General features: G+C 41.9%; 1 pseudogene; it reads right to left on the minus strand.

Annotated features, from left to right (window-relative positions):
- Positions 1-6,011: 6,011 nt before the first annotated feature.
- Positions 6,012-9,050, minus strand: LOC103567541 (MMS19 nucleotide excision repair protein homolog; annotated as a pseudogene).
- Positions 9,051-16,950: the final 7,900 nt, after the last annotated feature.

The following is a 16,950-nucleotide window of genomic DNA, read 5'->3' on the forward strand; positions in this document are numbered from 1 at the left end:
CATCTCCTCATGGTGGTCTTACGACCACCCAGTAGGCACCACTTCTTGACAAGGGCCACCGCCCTACTCTCCCCACCCACCCACCTTAACCTGTGGACAGCAGTGCAAAGAAAGGGAGTCTGGCACTTTTCAGAGACTGGTGGTATCAGGGGGCTCATATGTCCCAGTCAATTTGAAGGACTCATCGGATTGGTGTGTTTATAGAGTGACGGAGGGATAGGGTACCAGGAATGACTTGAATTCTTAATAAATTGGTGGTTTATTTGGGAGACAGAAAATTTACAGGAAGCTAATGGCTGTGATTTATTAAGCACATACTATGTTTCCAGAACTCCACTGGTGGTTTTTCATACATTATTACGTATCATCCTCAGAGCAATCCTACAAGGAAGGTACTATTATTATTCCCATTTTACAGATGAGGTAAGAGAAGCTCAGCAATTATAGATCCCTAAATTCCTTTCCGAGTCAGAAGTGTTGGCTTCAAGAACAGCAAGGTTTCAACAGATATGTGAAAAGACGTGGAGGAAACAGTCATCAGATAGTTCTTGACCACACTCCTAGTGTTTTCACTATTTGCCGTATGAATAGGCTGAGAATTCTTCAAATCTTTAAATTGTGCATTCAGCCATCTCTCCTGTCTGGCATCTTACTATAAGCCATGAGGAGGAGCCAAGCTGCACTTTTACATTTTGCTTATCTGCTTTGCTTGGAAATTTCTTCAGCTGACTATCCAATTTCAGTGCTGGCAAATTCTACCTCCCACAAGACACTAGAGCACAAACACAATTCAGCCAAGAGCTTTGCCACTTCATAACAGGACTGCCTTTCTTCCAGCGTCCAAAACATGTTTCTCATGTCTGTGTGAGACCTCAATCAGACCTTCCTGTCCATGTCGACAAGCATTCCGCTCATGATTCCTCAGATATTCTCGAAGAAGATTGAGGCTTCCTTTTCAGCTCTCCTCTTTTTGTTCTGAGCTCTCATCAGAATTGCCTGTAAAGGTCTATTCATGGCAACCTAGGCTTTTTCTGGCATATACCTCAAAACTCTTCCAGCCTCTGCCTATTCCCCAGTTCAAACGCCACTTCCATACCTTTAGGCATTTGTTACAGCAGCATCCCGGCTTCTTGGTACCAATTTCTGTCATTGCTCCTTTGGGCTGCTACAACAAAAACAGCATAGACTGGTTTAAACAACAAACATTTATTTCTTACATATGCGGGTAGCTTCGGTGCCTGGTGAGAAGCCGACTTCCTTGTTTATGGACAGCCATCTTCTTGCTGTGTTCTCACATGGTGGAAGGGGCAAGAGAGCTCTCTGGGCGCTCTTCTTAGAAGAGGATTAATCCAATTCATGAGGGCTCCACCCTCATGACTGAAACACCTCCCCAAGGCCCCACCTCCAAATACCATCACTTTGGGGATCAGGTTCAAACATATAGCGGGTGTCCAGCCAGAGTTAGGTGTCCAGCCATGAAACAATCAGCTAAAAAACGAAGGTTGAGGGGCTGGTCCAGTGGCATAGTGGTTAGGTTTACACTCCACTTGGGCAGCCTGGGCTTTGTCTGTACGGATCCCAGATATGGACCTATGCACTGCTCATCAAGCCATTCTGTGACAGGCATCCCACATATAAAGTAGTGGAAGATGGGCAGAGATATTAGTTCAGGGCCAATCTTCCTAAGCAAAAAGAGGAGGCTTGGTAGCAGATGTTAGATCAGAGCTAATTTTCCTCAAAAAAAAAAAAAAAAAGCACCAAAAAACCCCTAGAGGGTTGAGGTAATGTAGCTGTGGAGAGCTATACCATCTCCAATGGTGTCATGAAGCTGGAAAGAGGCAGTGGCAGAATCCTAAGCCATATCTGTCTGATTCAGAAGCTCCCCAGAAATGGGGAGCTGGGGAGGAGCGATAATATACAGAGTCCATTGTAGGAAACTGGGAGTCCAAAGTGTACAGGGTTTCCACTGGTTGCATTGCTATGGTCTCTCATTGGCTGGGCTGTTGCAAGGCAGGGAAATCTTCCTTCCCTCTGCTGCATAGTAATGTAACAAACACGTTCCTGTCAGAGATGCATGCAGACATCTCCTTCTGTTTGGAGTAATTGATCATGTATGACAGAGCATGAGACCTCCCCTTACAGGCCTTCCTGACTCCAATTTAGTTGAGGTTTGTTTTATTAATTTCACATTTATCCCTTTGGATAAAGATCCTTCCCTAAGAGCATCACTGGCCAAGAGTCAGGTCTCCTGAGTTTGGTAGCCTTTGTCCCTCAGTGCCAGGAAGGATCTTTCCCAGTTGTCATGTCCTACGTGGAAGAGAAGGTGCACAGTCTGAGGCCACATTTCAGTAACAAGGAAAGGAATGAGGGAGAATTCTCAGGCATTTGTTAGCCAGAGTCTATATTTTTCTGAGGTTGTAGGCTTTGGAAATCATCTGGAGGTGCTGGGCTAGCATCACCTTATTAGGTATGTCATCTTTACAAAGGTTCAACAGGCAACAAGTACAGAACTTTACAACAAATATACAAAGCAAGATCAAGAGCAATACTATAAATCCAATTTGCAGGATAGTTCCAAACCAGGAGCCCAGACCTGAAGGTAACCAGCTGAATACATCCAAAGACAGTGGATTTTCAGATGAAATTTATTGTACCCAATGTGCCTGCTCCCTAATATTATGTAATTGGGTCTCTACCTCCCCAGAGGCATTTATCCACGTGCAATAGGAGGTGTTTGCTATTGCACAGACACCTCCTTGCTCAGTAAGCGTATAATTAAAGTCTATACAATTATTCAAAACTACCTTGCCCAATGAGTTAAGCAAGCGTTGCTGAGCTGAAAATGCCTTGGCTGCAGAGTTGGCCAACTCTGCTAGTGTCAGGGTAAGATTCTTGATCATTTGTTGATTGGCAGTCACTTCAATACATGGAAAGAAAGTTTTCTACACAGAGGCAAACCCAGAATCATCATGCCTCCTGGAAGCTCTTATTTAAGGCGGTTATTGAGGTTTAAGGGGATGGACCAATGAGAGGCTTAATGTAGAGAGAATAGGACAGTGAATACAGCAAAGGCACACTCTCCTTATATTCTTCAGCTGTCAAAACGATGAGTCAGCCAAGCATAAAGGCCATTCCCCAAACTCCCACACAGGAAGTTATAACCATAAGGCTCCCACAGAAGTGATGGTGTCTATGGACTCATTCATTGGCATAAAGGCATTAGCATAATTTAACCAAAGCTCAGGCATTATGTTCTTACATACTGAGAGGTTACCTAAATATAAATGTATGTCAAGAAGTTTATAAATGGCCTGATTTACATTGGTGGTCCCGGAAATTTTCTTATATGGCTATTCGAGAGGTCTCATTTTCCCATCCTAGGGGTGGGTTAAACTGAAACAAGAAACCAAATGAAGTGGGCTTAGTCCCTAACTTCATAAAGTAGGCCTGTGGAACAATTGAACCATATAGTAGCACTTGGGATTCCAGTAAAAATACTCTGTGGGAACTAAGAGGTCATTTCTGTCCTAGATAGATTAAGATTTCTGATGACAAATCCAAGAATGGGAGAGCTTTCTACCTTTCACCAGATATTCAGCAAATGCAGATAAGAGCATTGTCTTCACAGGAAAGAGAGAGAGAACATAAGGTAAGAAGCAACATCAAGTAAACAGTGTACAGGCCTGGTCCAGTCATTTTGGGAAAGCTGTCTGCCTCAGATGTTAGCTGCTTCTCCTCCAATCCATTGTATGAATGTCTCCGGTGTTGGTACAGGACCAGATGTCAGGTGGAGCCTTCTTTATCTGTGAGGTGTGTACCCAAGGCATGAGTCCCCAAAATTTTGTTTCCACCCGGTATAGTCCCTCCGCAAGAGCTTTGAAGGGCAGTGAAAACTGGAAACGGTAGTTTGGAAAGTTGTAGCCAGACATTTAAGGAAATCAGAAGAATTTAGGATCCAGTCCAGCTTACAAGTGTATCACAAAACCTTAAAGACAATTAATAGGACTAGAACTTAATATCTATGAAGGGACAAACATAATTTCTCTCTCCAGAATTACTCCCATTTTTTCTTAAAGATAATGATAGTAAAACTAATTTGTTTGTATTAAACTTGGCCTGGTTATTTATATAAATGCAGCAAGAACAGAGATTGACCATAGAAATTCTTTTTAAGGTTGCTTTGTTAGAACCTTGTAGGCAAAGTACTAGGCCTGTTTTTTCAAGCAGTTTCTTAAAGCTGTCTGGTCATTTCTGAGTCTATGTACATCTTTCTTGACTATGACAATCTGTGAAAGCCTTGGTGACATAGCCATTATTTCCATGGTGTCGTGTTAGAAGGGGAACAGGTTCTCACTGAATTTGTAGAAATGCATATATTGTCTTGAAAAGAATACTTAAGAGATTCTGAGTTCTGGAGAGATACGGTAGGGAGAAAAAGATAAATTCTTTAGACCTTGTTTTGGAGTTACAATTTACCAAACTGCTGTAAGTTATAGACAGCTTAAAAGAGAGGAGAAAAAGGGGTCTTTTACATCTGGAAAGCAAAACATTAAAGTAATCAGTTTTCCATTCAAGTTTTAAAAATTCTGATCCAGTTCAGTGCTATAATCTTAAAATTATCACAAATCTTTATTCCAGAGTACTTGTCAATGTCTTCTCCCTGAAACTCTTTGAAGATGAAACATACTTTTAAAAGCATAAGAATACAACAATAACTGTCTGTAACTGACAAAAGACTTCAAAAAAAGACAATTGTTAAGGATCCGATGAGGGTTCATTATAAGTCAACTGACAAGGAAATTTGAGCATGTTTATGACATACATTTTTAGGTAGTAACTACAATTACAAGTGATAACATCATATCTATTTGACCAAAGTAACAATGCAAGATTTCAAAGGCAAATACATAAGGTTACATAGTTGTAATTAAAATGTAACTCCTTTAATATTAAGGAAACAGTTTTCCTGACGAAAGACCTAATCAAAACAAAACTGAAAATCTTTTAGATAAAACACAAATCTTTGTTTTCTAGGCATATGACTTATAAGGTAAAGAATCTTTCACAGTGTGTTATCAAAAGCAGACCAGTAGTCCAAGAAAACCTTGTTCTTTTAACGAAAAGAAAGCCAAATTTTAAGTTTTGCATCAGCTTACTCTTGATATTTAAAACTCACTCATTCCAATCTTAGCTAGTCCTGCCCACACATAAAATTCCTTTCCCAAAATACCTTTCCATAAACCTTCCTCAATTTTATATTTATATTCAGATTTTGTCCTATTCTTTTCCCTTCCTGTTCCAAAATAGCCAGTCTCTCTTTAGGACAATATAGGTTTCTTTGCCCTCAACAGAATGCATTTCCATTCCTCATACCTTCTTTTCCTGAAACACACATCCTATTTTCCTTCCATCTGGAGAAGTTTCCCTTCTTTTTATAGCTTTAAACAATTATGAATGGTCTGCTATTGGCAAATTTATGCATACATTGTATAATTCCTAGAAATATATTTCCCTTATAATCAATTTCCAAGGTAGCACAAAACGTTTACCAACAGGTCCAAATATCTTTAGTTTCTTTGTAAAGGAAGCCAAAAGCAGATGACTATGTTCAGTAATTTTTAAAAATTAATTAATCAATTAACTTTTTACCAAAAGAAATCTTTAGTCTCCAGGAGGTACACACATCCATCATCCCTGGTCCTCAGGGCCACACTCATTGGCATTCACCCTTCAGCAGCATGTCTCCCTTTTCCTGACATATAAATGGAAGAGCCCCAAGACCAAGATCTTTCTTCAAACACAAGTGGTCTCACACTTAGTTACTTCACATATTCATTAGAAATCAGGATTCCTGTGTTTCTTGTACAGCCATGCAACAGAGGCCCAGCATTTGTACCGTGTCTGTGGGAAAGGCAGTCAAAGGCCAGTGGTCTCCCTGCCTTGGGTAAGATGGCTGAACAGTTACCTAGGTGAGATTGTCTGTCAGAACAGTCTAGGCCAGGACCGAGGGCTCAGCTTCCAGGGCTGCCCGGCAGAAGCCACTCTGTCCTGGCTGACACTGCTTCCTGGTGTTCCAGTCTCTTCTTGTCATCTGAGGGCTTGGGAAGGCCCCGATCACCTGTGGTTTGTAGAGCAGCAGCACAGGGCTGGGCAGGTGAGTGAGAGCAAGCATACACTGCAGTGCAGCACTCTGGACAGCCATGGAAGGGCTAGAGCTGAGGTTCAGGAATTTGATGACGAGGGTGTCAACGTGAAGACTCATGACTTGGGGTGCTTCTAGTAGAAGAGGCTAAAGGCAGCTGAGGGTGGAGAGCTGTACCATAGACTGGGGGCGGGACAGGGCCTCCAGCAGCAAGGAAAGCAGCGCAGGCAGCTCTGGCAAGAGTACAGGCTTAAGCATCCTAATTTGCCTTCACATCTTGAGGAGCAGCATGGAAGCCCTGGACCAAAGCATGCACATTGTCTGTGAAGAACCGCTGGTGCAACGTGATCCTCACTTCAGCTTGGCCAGCATGAGTGAACACTCAGTGCAGTCAGCCACGAGCAGAGGGAAGCCATCATGGATCACGGATCATGGATCACTCAGGAGCCATGAGCCAGCCTGTAAGGCAGGAGCTGAGAGGAGGATATCTGAGCTATAGGGCCTTTGTTACCAAGAGAAGCAGTGTGAAGGCCTGAGTCCAAGGCCCAGAGCCCAGCCCAGCCTCCACTCTGTCCACAGCCAGCTGTAGGAATTCCTCCAGCTGTTGCCCTGCGGGGTGCCTGTTGAGGAGTCCTGCAAAGCACTTGGCAGGGCTGGTGGAGACGGGGTAGCTGTGGCAGCAGCTCAGCTCTAAAAGCTCCTGCATGAGTTGGTTCAGCTGAGGCATTTCCACATTTCGAGGCAGGGAGCAGACGAAGGCCATGAGCAGTACAACCAGCCACCTCTGCCCTGAAGAGCCATCTTGGGATGGATGGAATCTGCAAGGGAAGGGACACTGTTTGCAGGCAGAAGGGAGACGTTGCCATCCAAGAAGAGGGGCACAATGCGGGCAACACTCTGGGCAGCTAAGTCAGGGCTCGAGTGGGTGGTGGCAGTGCCAAGGACAGACACCATGGTGGCCAAGACCTCATCCACCAACAGCACTTTTCGCAGAACTGAGTGCCCCTTCTCTGGCAGAGAAGCCTGCACAGCCAAGGCAGGCAGGCAGGGTAGAGCTGTCTGATGGAAATACCAACAACGCATGGGGTCTAGCTGGCATTTTTCCACCACCTGCTGGAGGCTTTGACAGATAGCAATAACTTCACTCGGTCCCGCAGCCATATTCCCTTGGTTCATCTGGCAGAGATGCTAAAGCAGCAGAGGCAGTCTCCTTGACAAGGCCGGGATGTGTTGATACAGCTGACAAGGGCTGGAGACAGCACAGATGCAGCATTTGGTGGGACCATCCCCTTTGGCCACATCTGACTCCCCCAAGCACAGCTCCTCAGCAAGCTTGGGCACTGGGTGGCTGCTGAAGGCCACAGGGTAGAGAGTGGCCAGGATACCTGATGCTTCCAGTACTGCCACCCTGCAACTTTGGGAATCCTCCTCCAGGAAGCTCGGTCTATATAGGTGACCCACCACCAGCTCTAAGTCTCTGGGATGCAGGAGACCTGGCTGGGCACCCAAGACTCTGAGTGTACTGATGCTAACAAGCTGAAGCTGGCTGTCAGGGTCTGTCAAGGCCATGAATACCAGTGAGCACAGCTGGTCCTTGAAGCCACTCAGAGGCCTTTCATCCTTGTCTTCATAGCTCCGTTTCTGTTGCAGCTTCAAGAAACCCAGGATCATTTCGAGGATTGTCTGCCACGGGTTGCTCTGCCTGTGCCTGTGGAACTGTTCTAGCAGTAAAGGCAGCATGTTGCTGGTGATGTGGTCACAGGTCTGGGCAGAGGCCCATGCAGCAGCCTGCAGCAGTTTGGAACTAGGCTATACCTGTTTCAGGTCCGGTTCACACAGATGGTGCCTGCAGTCCTGTAGAATGTTGCTAACGAAAGAGTCCAGGAGGTCCTCAGCATCAGCCCTTGGCACAGAGTGAGCCACACATGCAGTCAGGGAGTGGAGGGCTGGTTGGCCCTCAGTCTCCACCCACTCACTTGCTTTCTGGAACATCTCCCTGTGATAGAAACCCAAAGGATGGGGAGGAAGTCCTTCAGTTCCTTCTGTCCTTACAAAGAATGGCAAGCATTCAGAGTCTGTAGAGAATCCATCTTGACACTCAGAATCTTGGGATCCACTTTCTCAATCAGCAGGGGCAGCAGGAACTTAGCAAATTGTGGTGTAGAAGCCAGCACAGCTCAAAAACTCAAGATGAGATCTTCTCTCTGCATACCATGGGGTCATTAGGTGGAGGGGTAAAATCAGTAGGGAAATAACAAGATGTCACTTCAAACAACTCTTCCACAAAGGGTCCCAGACGATAGTCCCTGGAGATGAGGTCATGGACGATGTGGAAGGCCACCAGAAGATTACAGGGATCCTCTTCCCCAACCATCACCTGAAGCCAAAGGTGAAGTCAGCTCCTAGGCCCTTTGGCTCTTCTTCCCAGGTACGTGTGAAGTTGCTGATGATAGTATATACAGTGTGTCAGTCCACTTGTGGCAGGGACTGTATGTGGGCCACCTGGAAGATGGCTTTAAGCACAGAGACAGCCAGTCCTGGGTGTTGGGACACACACAGGCTTAGTGCTCTCAAACCCTGCAGGACAGATGGGATCACAAGATGGTGGTCCTTCAGCCAGTTCTCAAAGAAGAAGATCAGGTGAACAAATTCCATCTCTAGGAGCAAGGAGTGATGCTGGGATAGCATCTGTGGCAAAAGCTGGATTCATTGTGCCTGAGATCGTGGTTCTGGATTCTCTAGAGAGGAGCCAAGGGCTTCCACCACTTTTAACACTGTATAGCTCCCAGATTTCATGTCTGCAGCCACTTGGTCAAGGGGCCCTCCTGCTCACCCATGACAAAGTCGTGCACGAGGGCCCACAGGGTGCCGTAGGTGCCACCACCTCCAGAGCAGTGGTGGCGGCCATGATGCAAACCATGCAATAATTAATGTTTAAGTATCTTATCTTGTTTATAAAATCATCCAGATATTCAATAAAATTCCATCATTTAATTTAAGTTAGAAAAATCTCTAAAGTTTCAAGTTACCAAAAAGATTTTGGAAGCTACTTTTCAAGCACAAATACCAGAAAATGTAATTATTGCACCCAAAAATGCTTATCCCATTTTTATCTATTGAAGTCATTTATTGCCAACAATTATGTTTAGATTACTCACAAAACCTCCATGTGATATTAAAGCAATTAGCCATCATCTTATGTTATTATTATTATTTTGCTGATGAGCTTTATAACAGAGATAACATGAGCTTAATAAATCCGGGTAGAATGAAAGTTGTATGTCTGCATTACACTCAGTGTTGATAACTCTAATGGCATGCCTGCTTTAACTAAATAAACAACCTTAAGCTAACTTCTGTTTACTAAAGATTAATACTAGATCACATAAACTTGAAAAGCATTTGGGTTAGTTTCTATTACATTTCTGAGATTAGAGAATACTTAGTTTATAAGCACTTAATCCAAAGCTGATTAAGTAGAGCTCTCTTACAAATTAATTTTGGTAATATTGTCTGGAGTTAAAAAAATATCAAATATATATATCAGATATATATATATATATAAAATGTATCCATAGCCACATATACAGACATAAACAGAGATCTTATAGCTTTTATGTTAAAAATTTTAACCATATCTCAGCTACAAAACTCAAAAGAATAGTGAGATTCAAGTTACGCTTCTAGAAGATTACATGCTCAGATGGCTAAAGAGTTATGTGGGGTTTCTTCTGTTTTTACTGAAGATTTTTATTTGCACGCTGTCAAATTCTAGAATCATTTCCTCATTTTTGGAGAAAGAAACAGCAGGTTATAATTTTTCTAGGAACTCTCAGCCTAACAAATGAATAGGAGTGGAGCTGCAAAAGAGAAGGAGGAAGATGGCATAAGGAGTGGAGCCTGAAGCAAATACATTGAGAAAGACAAACAAGGTGGCATCTGAGACAGAAAGTTGGGCGAGGGGGACTCAAGGAACACAAGACTTCCAAAGCACTGTTGTTCTCCTTCAGTTTCTTAGTTAATTGGGCTAATTTAGATATGGTGTCTTATAGCGAGGAAATTTTAGAGTTTTTTGCACATTTGGAAGCATCCAGATGCCAATTAAAATAAACATACCATTTATTTTGTTTAACTGTAGAGCCTTTGAATTTGGTTTTAAGAAAAAATGAATTTGGGCAGATCAAAAGTTCCCCGTGATGGCCATTGTAATTGCAAACTAATCTTGATCTGTTTCACCCACTTCGTTAAAAATCCACAAGTAGGGGGCCCATCATTCTTAAGCATAAACCCGGCCAGGAGGGCTACCCTCAGGGCATTTAGATGACTTGGATCCCATTTCTCAAATTCTTCTGAAAACCCAAGACAGTTGCTGGAGTCCTAGCCATGACTCTAGAAGGAATCCAAAAACAAAGGACAGCACCTGGATTCCATCTAGCCCAATCCCCAAAAGGAGCCTTGCTACTACACTTCAGAAAAGAACCAAGTACTCCCCAGGGATGAAACCTCGAGCCCAAGGACAAAAGCTTGAACCAGAAAGGCTAAAGCCTTTCCAAATCCCAAATGACATCAGAAAGCTCAAAATGCAAAGCAAGTACATGTCGGAATCCAAGAAGAGAGTCAAGGAACTGAAAGTAGGCAGCAACTCATGGAAGCAGACTGCAAGGGGCTTGGTACGGGTACTTTGCTTGATTCTGGGGGTCACTCTCCTGGGGGTCTCCTCTTTCGGATTCCACTTCTGACACCAAACGTGTCAACTTAAAACGTAAATTGACCACTTGTTTTACCCACAAAATGAGTTTATTCAGGAACAAAGAATTGCCATTTTAGTTAGGCGGTCTCCTTGAACTATAAGCAAATGCAGAGAAACAGAGGAAAGTGCACAACTCATCCTGTTTGGAGCAATTGACAGTGTACGACAGGCCATGAGAGCTCTCCTACCGGCATTCCTGACTCCAGCTTAGTTGAGGTCTCTTTTATTAATTGCGCAATCCGTCAGAGAAATGAAGTCTCAGGGCAAACTGCTGCCCCCATAATTGGAGAGACCAAGAGGTGAATATAGAGAATCACAACTTACTGGAGCAGCAACCATCGTAGGAACCAGTGCTGTGTAGGAAAACCTGAACTGCAATCAATGAATTGCTGGAGGCTCAGTGTAGCCAACTCTTAAAGTTAAACTCCAAGGGGACCCGGTCATAATAGGGCCCCAGCACTTCTCTGAGTTTTACTTCCTGGATCTCAACCAGGCTCTCAGCGTTATCTGCTTTATCTGTTCTTTCATTCTGGAGCTCCAATACTCACATATTGAGTGTCTCCTTCTGCCCTTTCTCCTTTTTTTCATCTCTGTATTTTTGCTCCCTCCAACTTCAAATTCCTTCTTAAAATGAAGGCACCGGTGGCATAGTCAGTATTTGCAGAGCCCGGCACAATCCTCCTAGGATTGAGGGTACCTACAAGGCCAGCACTGGCACTTCATCTTTAGTTCCGGTGGTGGGAAGGGAGATGGGTTGGAATCAAAGCCTGTAGCAATGCCGTGCAATAGTGCACCAGGTCAGAGTGCCCTACGGGATCCCAGCAATGAAAAACTTGATTGCTAGGACCAAGGACTTCTGCTTTTGCCAGTCTCCCCCACTGATCGATGACCTTGTGAACTGACGCATCTTATCTTCATGGAAATAGGGGCCCTGATGTTTTGCTCACCATGCCTATTAGCTCCCTGAGAGATTATGAGTGATATTCACATGATGATTGGTATGTTCATGGTCCACTTAAAATCTGTGCTACACTTCGGATAATAACGTATCTCCGTTTGCCAGAGGCAATGAGTGCTGTCCCAGAGTAATTATTAACAGCTCATGCTTCGCTTTCAAAAGTGTTCTAGTTCAGATGATTAAGTATGCAATGAGACTCCTTACACCTGCGTGTGAACTAGAACTGGGCCACGTGGACACCCTGGATGAAACCTAGATTTAGTTAGCTGCAGAAGGCTTCCTGGGAATAGAGACAACCTGAAAGTTTCAAGAAATAGAACTTCATGTTAGGAGTTTAACCAACAGTTCTGGTGGTGGTGACCTATTTCAGCAATATTGTAACAATTGAAAGAGTAATACAGAATACCACTTAACTAACCTTTACTACTTTATGAATCATACAAGCTAGTCTAGGGTTAGGAAGAGCAAAGGCTAATGTAACTTAACAAATTTGATAGACTCATAAGAAAATTACTCTCAGAAGTGAATTAGAATGAATCAAAGTCTATATTCAATAACTACATAGTATTTAAATACTCGATTTCATTAGGAAACGATCATTACAAAACCTCAATGAAGTGTTCGCTGAAAGGTTTGAAAATGGTGATTGTACTGAACTCCATCAAGTTTGATCTGTATGCAGCTGGCAATAACCTGAAAATGGGCCATCGCATAAGAACGGTTAAAATTATTGTGATGAGAGTGAGTGAAAAGTACAATAGTGATACTACAGCTTTAATCAAATTGGTGTTTGAAGAGATTGATGGCCATTTATGTGGCCTTGGTTTCTTTTTTCTTGGATTTATCACCCAGAAGACATTCTCTGTGTTGCTAGCATGAACATCAACCAAACCAGACCTTGGTTATTTTCCAAAACTGCAAGCTAGGTGGAAATAAAAAAAAGTCCTGATTTGCACAGCTGTCTGAAAGCTTGTCCAGGCAAGCTACTTAAAGTGCCTACCATGTCAATAAATGTTAAGAAATTTTCTTTTCAAGAATGCAAATCAGAAAAAAGGCAAGATGAATCTCATTCTTATGTGTTATGTTTCTTGTCCACCTGTCACTCAGAAATTGAGGAGTTGCAGTAACCTTGCTGGTATGTAGTTGCCTTGCAGTAGATCACTGTAGTCTCCTAAGGGAATTGATGTTCGCTTACTCTAATGTCAAAAGTAAAAATCTTCCTAGGATGCCTTGTCTGGGACCTGAGTTGCAAGGAGGGGAGCGAAAGATGCTGAAAAAATAACTTCAGGAATCAGTATTTCTCCTGAGTCTAAATTCAGGCCTTGGGCAAGTAGAAGGTAAAGGAAAAGCTGGAGTGCAGTATATTCCTTTATCTATAAAGAGAATTCAAAAGCATTCCTCCCCACCACCCCCTCAAAGCTCCAAGAACAGTAAATAGCAGAAAAGATTTGCAGGCGTCAGGAGCTATTTCTGTGACACACAGTGCTTTCCTCTCCTACAGGGAAATCCCAAGGCATGCAACACTCAAGCTGTAGACCATTTCCAAGTCTGAGGAGCTCTGGGGCTTTTCAAGCAGTTTTTATCTATTTTAAAATTAACTTTATTGCTGTCAACCTTACACACATAAAATGCACCCATTTGAAGTGCACACATCAATGTCTTGACCAATGAATGTATCTCCAAGTCTACCACCACGAACCAGATCTGGAACATTTTCATCCCCTCAAAGTTCCTCGTGCCCCTTTGTGGTCAATCTACCTGCACACCCAGCCCCAGGCAACCGCTGATCCGCTTGTCTTAGTGAACATTGCTTTGCCTGTTCTATCATTTCACGTAATAAAATCAAGCCAGTACAGACTATTGTGTGTTTAGCCTCCCCCTTTAGCATGATGTTTTCGAGATGAAAAATGTTGTGTGTATCAGTATTTTGTTCCCTTTTATTGTTAGATGGCAGTCTGTTGTATGGATCTACCATAATTTGTTTAGCCATTCACCAGGGGACGGGCATTTCAGTTGTTGCAAAGTTGGCTAGTATGAAAACAGCCACTGTAAACACCTGCGGACAAGTGTTTTTGTGGACGCGTGTTTTCATTTCTTTTGGATGAATGTCTAGAAGTGGAATTGCTGGATCATATGGTAGGTGGCTGTTAAACTTTATAAAAAACAGCCACACTGTTTTCCAAAGTATTGTACCATTTTCCACCCCCACAGGCAGTGTATGTGAATTCCAGTTGTTCCACATCCTCACCAACACTTGGTATTGAAAGTCTTTTAAATTTTAGCCATTCTAGTGGGTGTAATGTTCTTTCCATGTGGTTTAAATTTCAATTACTTCAAGGTTTATGTTGAGCATTTTTTTAATGAGCTTATCGGTCATTTGTATATTTTCTTTTGTGAACTGTTTAAATCTTTGACCTATTTTTATTGTTCTGTGTTCTTACTATTGAGTTTCAAGAGTTCTTTGTACATTCTGGATACAAGTGCTGTGTTAGGAATACGTGTGAGAATATCTTCTCCCATTGTGTGGCTTGCATTTTAATTTGCGTAATGATGTTATCAGAAGAGCTTAAATTTATAATTTTGATAGTCTTATTTATCAATTTGCTCTCTTATGATTAGTACTTTTTATGTCTTGTCTAAGAAATCTTTGCCTAACCCAATAAGCAGAGACTTTTCCTATGTACTCTTCTAGAAATTATATAGTTTCAGCTTTCACATTTAGGTCTATGATCCAATTTAAGTAAATTTTTGGTGTATGGTGGCAGGTAGGTGTTGAGATTCATTTGTTTTCATCTGACAGCACTGATTCCAGCACCATTTGTTGAAAAGCTCTCCTTTCCGTCATCACATTACCTTGGCACCTTTGTTTAAAAACACACACACTCATATTTGTGGGTGTCTTATTTCTGGCTTCTGGAATCCCTACCATGTTCTATTGCTATTAATCTGTCTTTGTGCCAGTACTGCACTGTTTTGATTACTGTAGCATTACAATCATTCCTGGGTCATCCATCTGAGCTCTTATTTTCAAAATTGGTTTAGTGATTCTGGGTCCTTTGAATCTTCACATAAGTTTTAGAAGCAGCTTGTCCTATTCTACCAAAAAAAGTCTGCTGGGAGTTTGGAATTGTGTTAAATCAATAAATCAATTTGGGGCAACATATATCATGAAAATACTGAGTCATCCAATGCATACCCATGGTTTATCTGTTCACTTACCATCGTCTATAATATCTGACAGAAATGTTTAATAGATTTCAGTGTATGATTCTTGCTCATGTTTTGTTAATTTCATCCCTAAATACTTCATATATTTAGTGATATTGTAAATAATAATCTTTTTCCAATTTTTCATTATTACTATATTAAAATACAGTTGATTTCTGTATATTGACCTAGTATTCATTAATCTTGCTAAATTTACTTCTTAATCCTAGAAGCTTTTTGATATATTCCATAGGATGTCCTATGTATACAATCATGCCATCTGGCAATAAAGGCGATTTAAATCCTTCCTTTCTAATAACTAGGCCTTCCATTTGTTTTTCTGGCCTTAATGTACTAGTTTGGACTTCCAGTACATTGTTGAATTGGTGAGAGTGGAATTCCTTGCCTTGGTCCCAAACATGGCCATACGGTCTTAACATCAAGGATGCTGCTAGCTTTAGGTTTTTGTAGTTAGCAAAGAGATCTTTAACCATGCATGGATGTTGGATTTTGTCCAAGGTTTCCACCTATTGAGATGCTCACATGACTTTTCTCCTTTAGGAATTACACTTACTCTGCAATGAATTACATTAATATTTGAGTGTTAAACCAACTTTGCATCCTTGGGGTATGTCTCACTTGACCAGAATGCATTATCAATTTTATAGATTGTTGACTTTGATCTACTAACGTTTTGTTAAGGATTTTTGTGCCTACATTCACAAACTCTGTAGTTTTCTTGTACAATATTTGTTAGGCTTAGATATCAAGGTGATGCTGACTCGATAAAATGAGTTGGGAAGTGTCCCTTCTTCTATTTTCTAAAGTTACTTGAGTAAAATTGTTATTATTTCCTCCTGAAGTGTTTTGTGGAATTTACCAGTGGAGCCACTCAGAAATGGAGTTACTTTGTGGGAAGATTTTTCACTGAGAATCTCAGTTAAAAAACAGACAGGAGGGAGGCGCAGGATGAAGCAATGTGCCTGAGGCCTTGAATCAGGGTTGACTGGTTTCTTCCTAGTCACGATCACATGATCAGACTAATTAGTTAACTAATGAAGTTTAATAGCAGGGTGTGTTTTGCCACCTCATCTAGAATGATATTCCCAAGAGTCTGAAAAAAAAGAGGTTCAGTAAAATCAACCATGAGGCCAGGTTGTAAAACTCTTCTAAAAGCAATAGATAATTGAAAAGAACATGTGTGTAAGTTGATTGCATAGAGCGTGAAAAGAATGTTAGCAGGTAGAATTAATCAACAGAACAGAATGTTTTCTCCTTCTACCATAAAAGTCTGACACCTGCTTCCCCATGTTTATTTTATAATCTCAGAATTGCATAATTAGTTATTCTGAATTTAATGTCTACGTTACATGACATTCCATTAAGAATATTATGAATTCTAAGTTGTCTGCCTCTTGAAAATGTGAGACCCTCTGCTCCACAAGGCCTTTCTGACTCTAAAACTCTGTAGCAAAAGAAAAGCATTCCCACTGCACTTTGAGATTTTGTTACAAACATTCTACAATTGGATGGGATCACTTAGTCTAAGTTATTTTTGACATGATAAAAGCAACATCCTCCAAGATTATGCAATTTATTCAAGTCGTGCAGAGGTGAGGAAATATCTGGAATGGGAACTCCATGCATTTTCTAGTGTACTTCACTAATATGGGGCTCCGGCCACAAGTTTCTTAGTTCTCTAGGTTATTGCACCTTTGGGTTCAATTACCGGGTTAACACGATAGGAGAGTAGCCCTGCCTGCAGTGCCTCCACACAACAAAACCAACAATGCTACAAAAAAAACATAAATAAAATGACATCCACAGTAGAAATTCAAAAGGCCAGAGTCAGAAAGGATTTTCCATTTGTATTGAGAAGCAATTTTTTTTTGG

The sequence above is a fragment of the Equus przewalskii genome, chromosome 3, assembly GCF_037783145.1.
Source record: "Equus przewalskii isolate Varuska chromosome 3, EquPr2, whole genome shotgun sequence".
Taxonomy (NCBI): domain Eukaryota; kingdom Metazoa; phylum Chordata; class Mammalia; order Perissodactyla; family Equidae; genus Equus; species Equus przewalskii.